Source organism: Protopterus annectens, chromosome 13.part0 (genome assembly GCF_019279795.1).
Source record: "Protopterus annectens isolate FY-2018-M chromosome 13.part0, PAN1.0, whole genome shotgun sequence".
NCBI lineage: Eukaryota > Metazoa > Chordata > Ceratodontiformes > Protopteridae > Protopterus > Protopterus annectens.
Window position 1 is genome coordinate 396,824,611 of NC_056747.1, and position 14,558 is coordinate 396,839,168.

Here is a 14,558-nt window from a genome sequence, read left to right on the forward strand (position 1 = left end):
ACTAAATGGTTCTCCATCTGGACTGACACACTCAGTCAACATGCTTCAGGGCCAGGCAAGCAAATCTCCACCAAGTGTGCCAGCAACATATGAATGTTCCAGATGGCAGAGAAGGAAAGGACCCTGCACCAGAGTACAAGTGCTTATTGGCAGACCATAGCCAAAACCAATGCCCACTTTCCAGAAAAGTGAGAGAACATTTATTGACATTTCAGCACTTGCCAAGCAGAACCCAGGCACTTTAAAATACCATTTAAACCAACAGAAAGGAATCCTTCATGCATGATTAGCGTGATCCCTTCTCAGAAAACAGGGAACTCGGGCCATCAGCTTTGGAAAGCAGGCAATGTCAGAGGACCCAAAGTTTAGTGAGATGCTAAACAGCCATGAGAAGGTGGGAGAAGAAACCTACATGAAAACTCCTGGTCCACCTATACTTATACCTGTGGAGGATGGCATAATGCAAACAAAAATAGCATAATGGTTAAGGTGTTCACTTTACAGACACAAGGTGAGGGTTTGATTCTTACATGGCATACTTGGCTAGACTTAAAATGGCCCACAAAGGCAGTTCACCTAGCACTAATCTATGAACCTATATGAACTAGCACATCAAGCTTTCTTAGTGGTGTGAAGCTGACATAATGTTTAAGGTATTTACTTTATAAACACAAGGTACAGGGTTTGATTCTCACATGGGGTAATTGGCTAGGCTTAAAAAAACCCACAAAGGCAGTTAGCCTAGTACTAATCCATGAACCAATGAACTTACAAATGAAGCATTCTTTAAACTCAGAGCTAAAGTCCCCAAAACTACTCTGGAAGTAATTTGATTTTACTCAATAGCAAATACAACTGAAGGAATCACCCTGCAAATTTGATTTATGCTTATTTATGTACTTATTTATTATTATTTTCAAGGCAAGACCTAGTAGGCACAGATGCCTCATTTCAACATGAGGCACAGCAAATTTTGTGAACTGTTATTTGTCTCACAGTATGAAAAGAAGATTCAGACCTGCGAATACAGAATAAAACTCATAGCTTAAATATTATACTGTAGGAACTAAAAAATGTTTCTGTCTTTGAAATGTCACTAGCTTTTTTGGTTTTTAAACTTTGTATATAATCATGGATTTAACTGTTGGTATGCTCATCTAATGAAGTTATAAGATGAAAATCCGGTGAAAACAGTTAAAGCGTTTGTGTGGATTTACCTTTTTTGTCAGTGTGCTTTGGTGTCAACAATAAATTTTTCTTGACTGATATCCAGCTTGTCTTACCAGTGCCTTCCTTTGGGTTTATTGGTCATTTATTCAAGGCACTTTACCATTTTTTCGAATTTACTGGAGTACCTTCATGAGGTTGACCCCTTTTTACAAAATCTCACCAAGATGACAGTGATATATAGACTGTATTTTATATAGCTTATACCATGGACAGAAGTAAGTTAAAAATAAAAATAAAAAAAGACAGCTGGATGCACAAGTCAAAAATGAAAAATGTATCCAGTCCTGGTAGGCACACTGGTACCAGGACTGGAAAAAATATAGTGCAGAATCCTCAAGAGACAGAAACATTCCTCTAATGGAGTTAAGCCAGGCCCAGGCAGTGGATGATTACCCTATTGTACAAGGACGTAGTAGCCCAAAAAACAAAGCAAACAAAAAAAAAACCACAAAAAACTGACAGATAAAAAAGAGCCATAAAGATGATAGAGTGGACTATTGAGGATAAGAAAGAAATTATGTATTGGCAGTGTTATGCAAGAAGCACAGAATTTCCAGATAGAAGATGTTCAAAAACATTAAGAGAAAAATTAGAGAAAAGAAAAATACTTGCACAAGAAAAACTGTCAAAAGTTTCAAATGCAAATCTGTGTTCATGAATACAACAGATTCATGAAAACATTATATAGACTAAGAAACGTTGGTCCTTTTGGAAAAAGAAGCTACTGAGAAAGTGTGAAAATATAACCAACAAAAGTTAGAGAGTTTTGAAAGGTATAAAAAGAAACATGGACATGGGAAAGAGTGATCTGATATGGTGTAATATTTAAGGAAAAAAGCAGCTCCAGAGATATTCGAAGAGAAATACAAGTAAAGGCATCCAGATATGGAAACTTTCACAATACAAAAAATAAGATTACAAAGAGGGAATGTAGAACTAAAGATTGGTAGACGTTAAGCAAATAGAAGCTGAAGTTATGGAATATCTGCAAAGTGAAGGATTTAGTGTAGAAAGTCCAACGCAGGTTGTGTCAAAGCATGATGGAATAATGAGTCCCCAAAGGTAGGAGAAACAGGTACAGAGGGAGATATCTGAAGAAGAAATATGGGCATGGGAAAGAAAAAGAGATTTAATATGATGCGATATTTATGCAAAGGAGATCGCAAAAGGAGCAACAAAGATATTTGAAGAGAAATACAGACAAAGGCATCTAGATATGGAAAATTTTACAATCCAAAAAACCAGAAAACAAAGAGGAAAGTAGAAAACGGGATTAGTAATGGAAGGGTTAAAGAAACAGAAACTTGTAGTTATGGAGCACCTGCAAAGTGAAAGATTTAGTATGGAAAATCCAACTCTTGTAACATCACAGAGTGACAGAACAGTCATTCCCAAAATTAAGGAGAAACAGGTAGAATGGCAAGCATCCAATCAGTTGCCACATGAAGATACAATGTAGCCTTCAGTAGAAACCAGTACAAAAGTTCAGATAGAGTTGCACAGCAAGGGAAGGAACAGGAATCAGTGGTAACTCTGACACAGTCAATATTGTGGAGTGATGGGTCAGTAAGTTCCCATACGATAGAACAATGGATGCCACAGGATGTAGCTTTAAAGAATATGTCACATGAAGATATTCTGGAACTTTCTGTAGAATTCCTGCAGGAAATGAAGAACAAAGAATATGCCCTCAGTTTAGAAGAAAATTATCTAAGGGAAGAGTTGCTTGATTTACTAGAGACAGATAGATATATTAAGATCGATGAATGAAATAGATTATGAAAGTCAATAAGACCTAAAATGTTAGAAGTCTGATAAAAGAAATGAACACATTAATCAAGAATATTAACAGAAATCCATGTGGCATAACTGAAGTAAATTGGACATATTGCTGTGCAACTAAATTAATAACAGATAAAGTCTTACAAAAATACACGGGACAATAAGGGAAAGGAAGGGAGGAAACAAAATGCCACCATGGAAGTATCGAATAGAGAAAGCTATAAAGCAATTAAGACATGAAGTGTCACTGTTAACAGAGTATGGAAGAGAGAATAAATCAACAAAAATACTTTGAAAGATAGATGTGATAAAAGTAAAGAGCATTATCAGAATAGACTGGCATCTATCATACACTATTGCAAATAATAAACTAAAGACATCAACACAGGCAGAAAACTTAGAAAATATGAAGATAAGTATAAGTACAAAATAAGCAATTCATTGATGACACAAAAAACATTTTATAGAGAAATGGGAACCAAAGCAAAAGGAACTAAAAAAAACAACAGACATATCTAGGAGAAATATATATGAAGATCCTGTGGAACATAGCAAAGATGCTGAATAGATAGAAGAAGTAAAAGAAACAGTAAGAAGTTCAAATATATAGAATATGAAATGGGATGAAGTAACAGCCAGAGAATGTGAAACAAAGATAAGAAAAGCTTATAACTGGAAACCCCAGGCCCAGATACACTAAATAACATCTGGCTAAAAGTATTGACATCTTTACATGAAGATCTAGCCATGAGTAAGAACTACTTATATGTGCACCCCAAACAGACACCAACTCCATTAGCAACAGGAAAAAGGATACTTAACCTTAAGATTGAACCTGCAAGCTGTCCTAAAAGCTATAGACCAATAACTTCCCTTATAAACTAAACACTGGAATTGATGCTGACAGAGTTTATAGTCATTTAGAAGAAAACTCAGTCATGGCAATAGAACAAAATGGAAACAAAATAAAGTCATATGGAACAAAGGGCCATTTGTTGTTAAATAAAGTCATAATGGACAATTGTAAAAAGGGGAAGATCTAATTAATGCTTGGACAAATTACAAAAAAAGGTTTGACAGCATCCCAGATTCATGGATAAAGGAGTGATTACAGATGTATAAGATACACCCTACATTGATCAATTACATTATTGTGACAATGAAACGGTGGCAAACCACTTTGCAGCTAAGCCATGATAAAGGAAAAATTATTATCCCAGGATAAAAATTTAAAGGAGGATATTTCAGTGTGACTCTTCATCATCACTGGCCTTTCATCTGGTTCTTAACCCATTAAACTGTCTACTTAACAGATTAGGTCATGGCCACAATTTGGCTCCCAGAAAAAAACAGAGTGTAAAGACTTCTCATCTTCTTTTTATGGATGATTTAAAACTATATAGTTCATCAGATGAGAAACTGAAAGCACAACTGGCAGTGGTCAAAACTTTCACAGATGATATAAGAAAGTCATTTGGTCTTGATAAATGTGCAAAAGTAAAATTTAAAACTGAAAAGAGCTTTGACATCTAGGAACAAAGTCCAAGCTATAAGCCAATTTGTTTTCCTGTTCTGACTTACAGTTATGGGGTGATTAACTGGCCCCCAAAAGGTATTGGAAGAAAACAAGAAAACTGCTTCATGCTTATCAAATGATATATAAAAATCAGTGTGTACCATGATTATATATTCATCGTTGTGAAGGAGGTATGGGCCTCCTCGAAACTTGATTACATGTATATGCAAACATAGGACTGCATACATATCTGCTGTTCTTACCAGATCCAAACACAGTCAAAGTTTTAAAACATGAAGAGAACAAGTATAATGACTTCCTTGCTTAGTTTAGTAGAGCATATTGGTGTCAAGTGGGAATGGAAACCAAACCAGAAGTAGACAAAAATCAAGCAGCAACAGAAACTGCCAAAAAACGAAAGAACAGAAGGATCAGATGAAAAGGCAAGAAATGTACAAAAGGCATAAATATAGTTGCAAGTCCAGAAAACTTCTGGAACAACCTCATGTCAATCAGAATCTGATGCAAGAGTGGTTAAGGAGAGGTGAACAAATCAAAAGAAGAAAGGTTTATATTAGCAGCCCAGGATAGTGGACTGCATACATGTTGGTTTACAAAGAACATTGAGCTTGTGAAAGAAATAGATAATGGCAGGTTCTGTAAAACAGACCTAGAAACAGTCACACATCTTGTTGGGTGTGATACACTAATGGAAGAGGGCCTGTATACTGGAAGGCAAAATGTGGCAAGATCTGCATGGGGATTGTGCAAACATTACAATATTGAAGTAGCTGAGAAGCACTGGAAACATGAGCCACAAAGCAGTGTAGAGGAAGATGAAGTGTATATCATATGGGATCACTCAAACATAGATGCAACTAAGCAAAAATACACTGACTTCTCAATAAATTGATCCAGATGTACCGAAAGGCACCAAAAGTCTTAAAAACTGAATTTATTTAGTGCTTTTGTTTCTCTCCAATAGAGACTTCATCAGAATACAAAAAACATTACACCCTAGCCTCACTTTAAAATCCCTCCAAATTACAAATTAACCAATCATCACTACTATAAAATATTTAAAGGTTGTATAACGAAATTGACATGTCTTTATCAAATAGATAAATACTAAAAAAAAGTTCACATTTCCAAATGATTAAACTTTAACAAACAATTAATAGAGCAGGTTTCATTAATACCCAGCATTCTTGTAGCATTTAATTTCAACTGCCATTGTAATTCACATTTTAACAAATGGTCATCTGTACAAAAACCTCTCTGATCTTTTATTATTTGCTCAAGAACAAAAAACTTGAAAGAGTGTAACGGTCATTCAATAATATGCCATGCTAAAGCATTTTTAACATCTGATTTCCTAATATTTAATGCATGCTCATACACTCTTTCTTTTAGCTTCCTGCTAGTTTTAATAACATAGAATGCATCACACTCTATGCAAGAAGCAAGATAAACCACATTAGATGTATCACATGTGTATTAGCTCCATAATCTCACTACTATATCATTAATTATAAACTCATAACCAGTTAAGATACACGGACACTGGGAGCATCGACCACACTTAAACACGCCATTACTGGCTCTGCTTATCATTGCTGCATTCTCCAGTACATTCTTGAAAGATCTATCCTTCCTAAAAACAACCTTAGGACATTCACCTACGACTTCACCCACTCTATATCACATTTTAGGATAGCCCAACTTTTTTCTAAGACTATTTACCAACATTTGACTATCTAATGTATAGGTGGTGATAAAACACCATCCACTATTTATTTCTATTTTTTTTACTCACCTCTGACTTTGCCCTTACCAAATGGCACACTGCTACAGTCATTCCTCTTCACAAAGGAGGAGTGATGACAGAGCCTGGGAACTATCACCCCATTAGCCTGACGAGTCTGATATGCAAAACTATGGAACACATCATCATGGACCTAATAAACAAGGATATAGGGAATCTCCAAACTCTGGATCCCACACAGTTTGGTTTTGTGAAGGGTAATCATGCCTGCTCTACTTGGTCGACTTCTTTGAGTCAGTCACCAGAGTTGTGGATGAAAGCAAGGTGGTTCATACAGCCTACCTTGATCTGGCCAAGGCCTTTGATACCATTCCCCATGAATCATAGAAAAACTCACTAAGCTAGGCATCAACCCCTATATCACAAGGTGGGTTGCAAACTGTCTCACAGATAGAACCCACAGTGTGAAAGTAGCTGACTCCAAGTCACAGTGCTGACTAGTCACGAGTGGAGTCCCACAGGGTTCGGTCCTGGGTCCTCTCCTGTTTGGCATCTACTTCTCTGAAGTCCAGGCCAACACAAAGGAACTCTAGCTGACAAAGTTCACAGACGATTGCAAGTTGGGAGCTATTATTAACTCCCCAAGCGATGTCGACATCCTACAGAATGGCCTCACCTGAGACCAATGACTGGTGTTAGAACCATGGCCTTAAGCTCAATGCCAAAAAAAGAGTCATCATCCCCTTTGGGAAAAACCCGGTTCCTATGAATTACCACATTGATGGTAGTGCACTGAACACAAAAGGCGTTATAAGAGATCTGGGAACACAGCTTGACAGCAACCTCTCTTTTGATTACCACATTGCCACTGTGGTCAGAAAGTCCTTCTGTGTGGCACATCTCATTACTAAGGGTTTTGCATCCAAGAAGAAAGAGGTCATTGTCTCCCTCTACTTTTCCCTTATTAGGCCCACCGTCGAGTACAATGCCCCATTTGGCATGTACCTCACGAGACACCTGCAACAACTGGAGAGGCCACAAAAGTACCTCACAAAGAGGATCCTAGGCCTTAAACAAGTGTCCTATATGGACAGACTCAAAAAACTCCAACTATTCTCTGTCTCATATCACCTACTTAGAGGCGATCTCTGCTTGACTTACAAAGCCATATCTGACCCAGCTCTCTTAGAAATGCTACATCTAAAGAAATCCCAATCCCTCCACACCACACATTCCAGAAACCTCAATCTCATTACCACAATCAACAGAACGTACTGAAGGGACAGCTTCATAACCTAGAGACTGCCCATGCTATGGAATAGACTTGCCATACATGTCAAGCAGAGCAGCTTGCTGACTCTCTTCAACTGAAATCTTGTTGAGTGGATGGGAAATAGAAATTTTATCCCAGGGATCACTCCAGTGGCTCTACTGGACAGAGGCACTGGGAACAAAGGTCGGATGGCACGATGCCAGGGTAATCCTATGGCTAGGCTTGTAAAGGCCCCAGGGCCATTAGCCTAGTACACACCTATGAACGCATATCATTAGTCACCCTTCCACCTATCACTAAAGGTGCAGACCCATCAACATTTTCCAATTCATGATGGATCTCTTGGGAAGACAGTAGTGGTTTATAAATACCATATAATCTTTTAAAAACCACCTCTTCCTTAATACCATTAAGAAATGCAACTGGATAACTTCTGTTTGAGAAGATCTGCAAAACTATTTCAGCTTCTTTTAAAAACAAAGTATCATCTGAAACTATCATAGCTATTCTTACAAGTTGGCCTTTCACCACAGCTTTCTTTTGAAAGTATGGGCGCCAGCTTTGGAAGTGAAGATATGTATTAGCAAATGTTCTTTTTCTAAAAATATTTGTCTGGAAGCATCTCTGTGCCATATTTTTATATAACACAAAATCCAAGTAGGATATTTTAGCCAGTGCCACATTAAAAATAAACTTCAAAAAACTCATTGTATTATTTATATACTCAATAAATTCAGTAAGGTCATCCCTCGTTCCTGTCCATAAAATAAAAATATCATCCAGGAAATTATTAGAATACGTCCAACAAGAGGAAAACCGACTATTAAAAACATATTTACTCTCCCAGTAAGCCATGCCTAGGTTCGCAAAACTGGGGGCACAAGCTGCCCCCATTGCTACTCCTGTACATTAAAGTGAAGTATAGAAATAAACAAGTTTTGATATCACCTCCCCTGCAACCCATCTGACAAATTTCTAAATGGGTTGCAGGGGAGGTGACATCAAAACTCGTACAGAATGCCTGGAAATTAAATGGATGACAATCCTACAGACAACAGGCAGTAAAGGGTTAAATTAATTTATTCCTTTAAAACCCTTACTTAAATCACATGACCTGCATCACTAATCATTTTATGCTATTTAACTGAATGAATACTGTTTTACTTGGATATGATGAAGTATCTGGGCTGGTATGAAAGTGGTCATCTTTTATTTTATTGATTTTAAGTGCTATTTATCTGCTTATTAAAGAGTACATTGCACCTTCGATTTTTTGGTTTATTTCTATATTTCACTTTATTTTCTAAAAAACACCAGTTGTGTTACTCCTGTACATTGCTTAAAAATTGTCCGTCAAAAAATTATTGGTAAGTATTAAATCTAACAAAAGAAGAATTAAGTTTACTTTAATATGCAATATAATATCTAAGTCTAAAACTTCCTCCACCCATAATAGACCTACATCATGTGGTATGACCAAATATAAGTTTACCACATCCACTGTTAGAAAAATAAAGTTTTCATCAAATTCTCAACTGTTAATTTTAGATAAAAACTGCCACAAATCTTTACAAATCTGAGGAAAAGATTCAACACACATCTTTAAAAAATATGGTCTACAAACATAGCTATATAATGGACTTTAGATCTATTAGAGTTTACTATAGGTCTAAAAGGGGGGGGGGGTATTCAAACATTTATGAATTTTTGGGATACAAAAAAAGCCAGCTATTACTGGATACTTTTACATTAATAAATCAAATTCCTTTTTACTAAGATGGCCATCCAATAATAGATCATTAAGCACCATATCAATTCTTGCAAAAGCCATATTAATTTCGTTATGTGAAACCTCAATCTACGTATCAGAAAATAATAGTGCATAAATACAAGACCGGTAATCCATCATGTCCATAAGCACTAACCCATCCCCTTTGTCGGGTTTCATAACCCTGATGTTAACGTCTTCTGTTATTTGTTTTAATAACACATTTTCTTCCTTTGTTAAATTAAACAGTTTGCTTTTACAATGTGATGATAACAATTTCCTAAATTCAAGCTCACAGATTTTTTTCAAAAACATCAATCAAAATATTCAGGTTGGGATTAAAAACACTCGACCTAGTTAAATCTTGCTCATGAATGCTAGAATTACTGCCTTTAAACCAGAGAGCAAAATTTAGTTTACGAGTATATAGCTTTAAATACATATGCAACTCAGCTAAATTTCCTCTCTTTGCTGGTACAATACTCAACCCTTTGGACAAAACGTCCGCATGTTCAAAGGTGAAACATTTACTAGAAAAATTGTACAACACAAAGTCATTATTAGAGTTCCATACCAACTGTGGTTTAGGATTTTGGTCCAAACTTGTGTCAATATTCACAGCCGACTCCTCTGTTTCTTGGGCGAATATCTCTTCAGCTCCGCACTGAAAATAATAATCCTCTATGTTCTTCTGCTGGAATCTCTGCTGTCCTTGTTGTTTCTGAAGCCTTTCTGGTCTCTGTACACTCTGCATGTAAATCAGATAGAGTACTCCATGAAAAGAAGACAAAACTAGCATTGATCACTTAAACTGCTACACCCAATGACTATGATGTCTTACATACAGAGAGACACAAAGTCATAAAATAACAAGATTTGTAGGCAGAAATAAGGGCAATGTGGACGAAGGATACTCAGTCCCAATAGTAGCATTAGCAAAGGGCCTCATAAAAAAATAATTTATAGTGCTATTTAGATATGCTACCAATATATGTAAATCCATATGAATTGCGGAAGGAGTCAGTTCCTGGCACGTTGTGGGTGCTGTGAACAGCACTTTTGGTTAACATCAAAGATTGAAATAATACTAATTTCAAGAACTTTGATCATACTTTGACTTAGGAAAAGGTTCCATTCTCATCATGGTATTAAAAATCCAAAAGATTTGAAGAAATTAAACCAGCAGAATGGATGTTCTCTGTAATCAAGGCATTGTTTCCCAGATAGTTATTACATACTGAAACAAAATCTACCTAATAATTCTATGACTGTTTCATTCTCTGTATATACTATTACAGTACTTTACTACAATTTGGTATTGCTATGCTTGGGTCAGGGCTAAACGTCTACTGGATCAGAGCACTTATCTGGTTAACATATTAATAAAAGGTTTTGATATTGTTTGGCCACACTACCTTAGACTGTTTTCTACAGCATTTCTACCACTTGACATATGGTTTATTAAAGAGTAGTGTGGTCTGTATTGTTACATGACAGCTTTTGTGGATTTTGTTAGTCACAGCAAAACAGCTGCATTAAAGCTCCTGCCCTACCGTGCTTTCACAGCAAAACAGCTGCATTAAAGCTCCTGCCCTACCGTGCTTTCCATTCATAAATGAGAAGTGTGATTTATTCGCTGCACATAATATAACAGACTGTCACCTTTACACTTTCACACTTCCCCACAGAAGGAGCATCTAGGCCATTTCACCACGATGAATCAGTTTTAAAAATGAATTATACAAAACACAGCTATAAACACACTAAATGATGTAATGCCCAACTTAAAAAGTTACATCTTGACCACACTAAGTCTCAAACTAAGTCTAATTTAAAAATACTTTTTGAAATGGCTCAAACAGTTGAATATTTATTTTATTGACTCATTCTTTTTAAAACACAAGGTAATGCCAGCTGTACTGGTGTTATAAACATGCATACATATTACTAGCAGGGACACAAAAACTGGTCCATAATGCTAGCTTACCACATTCAATAAACTGCTTTCCCATTAAGATCATCCAAAGGAGTCAAACAATTTTCTTGTTAGAACACAATACATTCAAAAATGGAACTAACATTTTCTGCAAACTAATTCTACTAGTTGTATGACTACAGTTAACTCAGTACAGCTTGCTTAAATTCCTGCTGTATTCTTATTAGAACTGAAGACATACCAATATGTATAAGAAAAGGCAGGATTGAAGTAGAACAGTTAAATAAATGATTGCAACACCTCAGCCAGTAGCAAAGTTTAGAGAGTTTACAAACAAAAGAGTGATGTACATAAATTGCCTGAGATATATGTAGAGCTTGATGCATTATTAATTATTCTTACAGTGACAGAATACTGATCATGTATGTAGATATACATTCAGTGGAAAGGTCTAAAGTGGGTGGAGTATATTGTAAGGAGGTGGACATCAGATTACAGCAATTGTGGTGATTGTGTAATAGTGCAAACTATCAAGATATGTTTCCCCTGACTGAAACCCTGTATACCTAATCACATAAACACACAAAGTACAAAACTGATTTAAATAAACATATTAAAAGAGTGGACAAGAGAAAGGCTGACTGCAGCCTGCTTACAACACAGAGAATAAATAGGGAATGTATGAAAGATCGGTTGAACAATGGAAATGAAGATGCATATTAGAAAATGAAATTAGCAAGATCAGCTTACAGAAGAGCGGTCACAGCAGAAAAAAATGGCAAAATTAACGGCAGGTGGGACCGTATGCTAAAGTGAAAAACTGAGAGTGTGAAGAAATGCGAAGATGCAAAAATACTCTGGAATAATGTGAAAAGACAACTGACTCATAGAGGGATAGCAGTGAAGAGGGTTTTACTACTGTAAATTTTATCAAGAAGGGATCAAGAATTATGCTCTCCCTAAATTGCCACAAGAATTGGACAGGAGTTATCTAGCTGATAAAAAGTCCCAGAAGAATGCTGAGTAATGGATAAGAAAACTTAATAAAAGTAAACCTGCCAGCAATGATGGGGTAAGCATTGGGGATTTTCCAGCAAATTTTGACATTTTGGCTAAGGTTTTGGCAGGCGTCAATATTGTTGAAGATGAAGAATTCTCTCAAAAGGCATGAGAAGAAGGGATACTCATGTCCTTATCTAAGAGAGGCCATATGGATGGTCCTAACAAAAAGGAGGGGGTGGTGAGAGACAAATGCTAGAAGAAATAATAAAATTGTGTGCTTAGGTCTGATATTTTCCATCTGGAGAAAATGGAAGTATTTAAATTTTCTAAGGGCAAAAACTGAGGGAATATGCCATGCCTTGTCTTAGCTAGATACAGCCCTGGGAGGAATGGCCTTAAAACCTGTAATTGAGTCCACCTGAGCCAAGATACTTTCGGTAGTTACACATGGCACAGACGTTTGGCAGAGGAATTCCGGGGAAGATTCTAATAAAATCAGTACATAAAGTGCATATATCTATACTTGCCAAAGGCATTTCTTGAAATGTATAAGATACGAATTGAATGAATTGAATAAGGCACACAAACAAGCTCTCAGCAAGAATCAGATCATAGCAGGATGGATTGAGTTCAAATCCAAATGGAGCAGAAGACCAGTATGGAAATTCCAGAGCAATGTACCTTTAGTAAAAGCAGTACCAATCTCACAGTTTGTGCTTTCATCTTAGAGACTTTGTCAGACTGTGAGTAACACAGAATAGTAGAAACAAAAATAACTACAAAACATAACATGTGGCACATCTGAGCCAATAAAAAATTAGTAGTTGCATTACTATCTCAAAAAGACAACTGCCATGTTTTATAAAGTCAGTGCTTTGGTCCAACAGACAATCAAACTGGTTTAAAATTAATCAGCTCATTTATACCTGTTGGTGAGCAGGCATCTAATCTAACCTGCCACCTATATTTTTTGAGGTCTAATAGTTCCTCACAATTCCCCCTCTGGAATTCACAACAGAAAAAAAAAGGCCTTTTTCATGTTTTACGACTGAATTGCATGAATGTGCTCATATATTACTTACTGGATTCTTCTGGATATTCAACTCGCACAAAAATCTGGGCTCCTAGACAAACATGCAAAACAGATGACATTTCTTTCAATAACAAAATAAATAAATAAATAAAAGAGGAATTCTAAGTGGCTTTCACTTAATGAAATCCTTAGCCACACTAATAAGAAGACATTTGTTACAGTGGAATTACTTTTGCATTCCATACTTTACATGCCAAATATTACTAAAATATGGTTGTCTTGTAATATTTCTTTACAATTCCTTTCTCTTTTAGATAAACAATTAAAGCTATTTCACCCAGCTGACTACTAACACTATTACAATTACTGCTAACAATGTTCCTAATAACCATGAACTCCACTATATAAGGGAAAAAAAACATAGCTATAGCATTGTCCTTAGAATTTTTAGCTGCAAATGGATGGTAAGACAGTGCCTTCTGCAGAATGCCATAATAAAATGCACAAAAGTCCGAAGACGAAAAAACTACATGAACAAAATCCAATAAAACAGCTCAAGACCTGGACTGAAGTTGCAGAATGCAGAATGATGTACCTTAAAAATACTAATCTCACAGCGCTTTTGTGTCGAAGACTTCACCATACTATCAGGTCCTAGCAAGATAGATTAGGCTCAAATGCAAAAGAATCCCAATAGGATGGATTTTTCAGAACAGAGCACCTTTAAAAAAATCACACAGTTAGTGTTTAAAAATGTCAGTAGCCTGTGAGGAATAATGTGAAATAAAAAAATCTTCAATAAATACCACCTGATATATTTCTTCAAATACAAAAAAAACACTAATTGCACATCATTGTAATAATCTGACAAAGAAAGAACATAGCTCCCTAAATGGGAAAGTCTGGAAGGAGAAACAAAGGTGAAAAGATGAAGCTCTAAAAAAGTACAACTCCTCAAAATCTGTCACCTGTGTATCAGCACAAAACTGGCAGGAATATTTACAAAGATATATTTAAAAGGAAACTAGTGTATGCAAAACATGCAGTCCTTCATAAAAACATGGAAGAATATACACTTAAAGATTAACAGAAACAGGATTCCCCAAGTTCTTTGCTGAAAATTTGTGTCATAACAATATTACTGCTTATTTTTACATCCTGGGAAACAGATGCCTCAAAGCTACCTTTATGAAATTTAAATATGAAATTCAAGAGGGGCCATTTCTGAAATAGAAGAAGAAATATTGGGGACA

The 14,558-nt window shown here is 36.1% G+C and overlaps 1 protein-coding gene across 2 annotated transcripts in view; it reads right to left on the reverse strand.

Annotated features, from left to right (window-relative positions):
- MATK (megakaryocyte-associated tyrosine kinase) overlaps nt 1-14,558 on the reverse strand; it is a 716,676-nt gene that overhangs the window by 663,512 nt on the left and 38,606 nt on the right. Inside the window, exon 2 of one of the 2 annotated variants that reach the window (XM_044054017.1) lies at nt 9,909-10,082. The exons of the other annotated variant lie outside the window; for it this stretch is intronic. The gene's annotated coding sequence lies outside the window, so the exon portion shown is untranslated. The remainder of the gene's footprint in view (nt 1-9,908; nt 10,083-14,558) is intronic. 2 annotated transcript variants of the gene reach the window in all.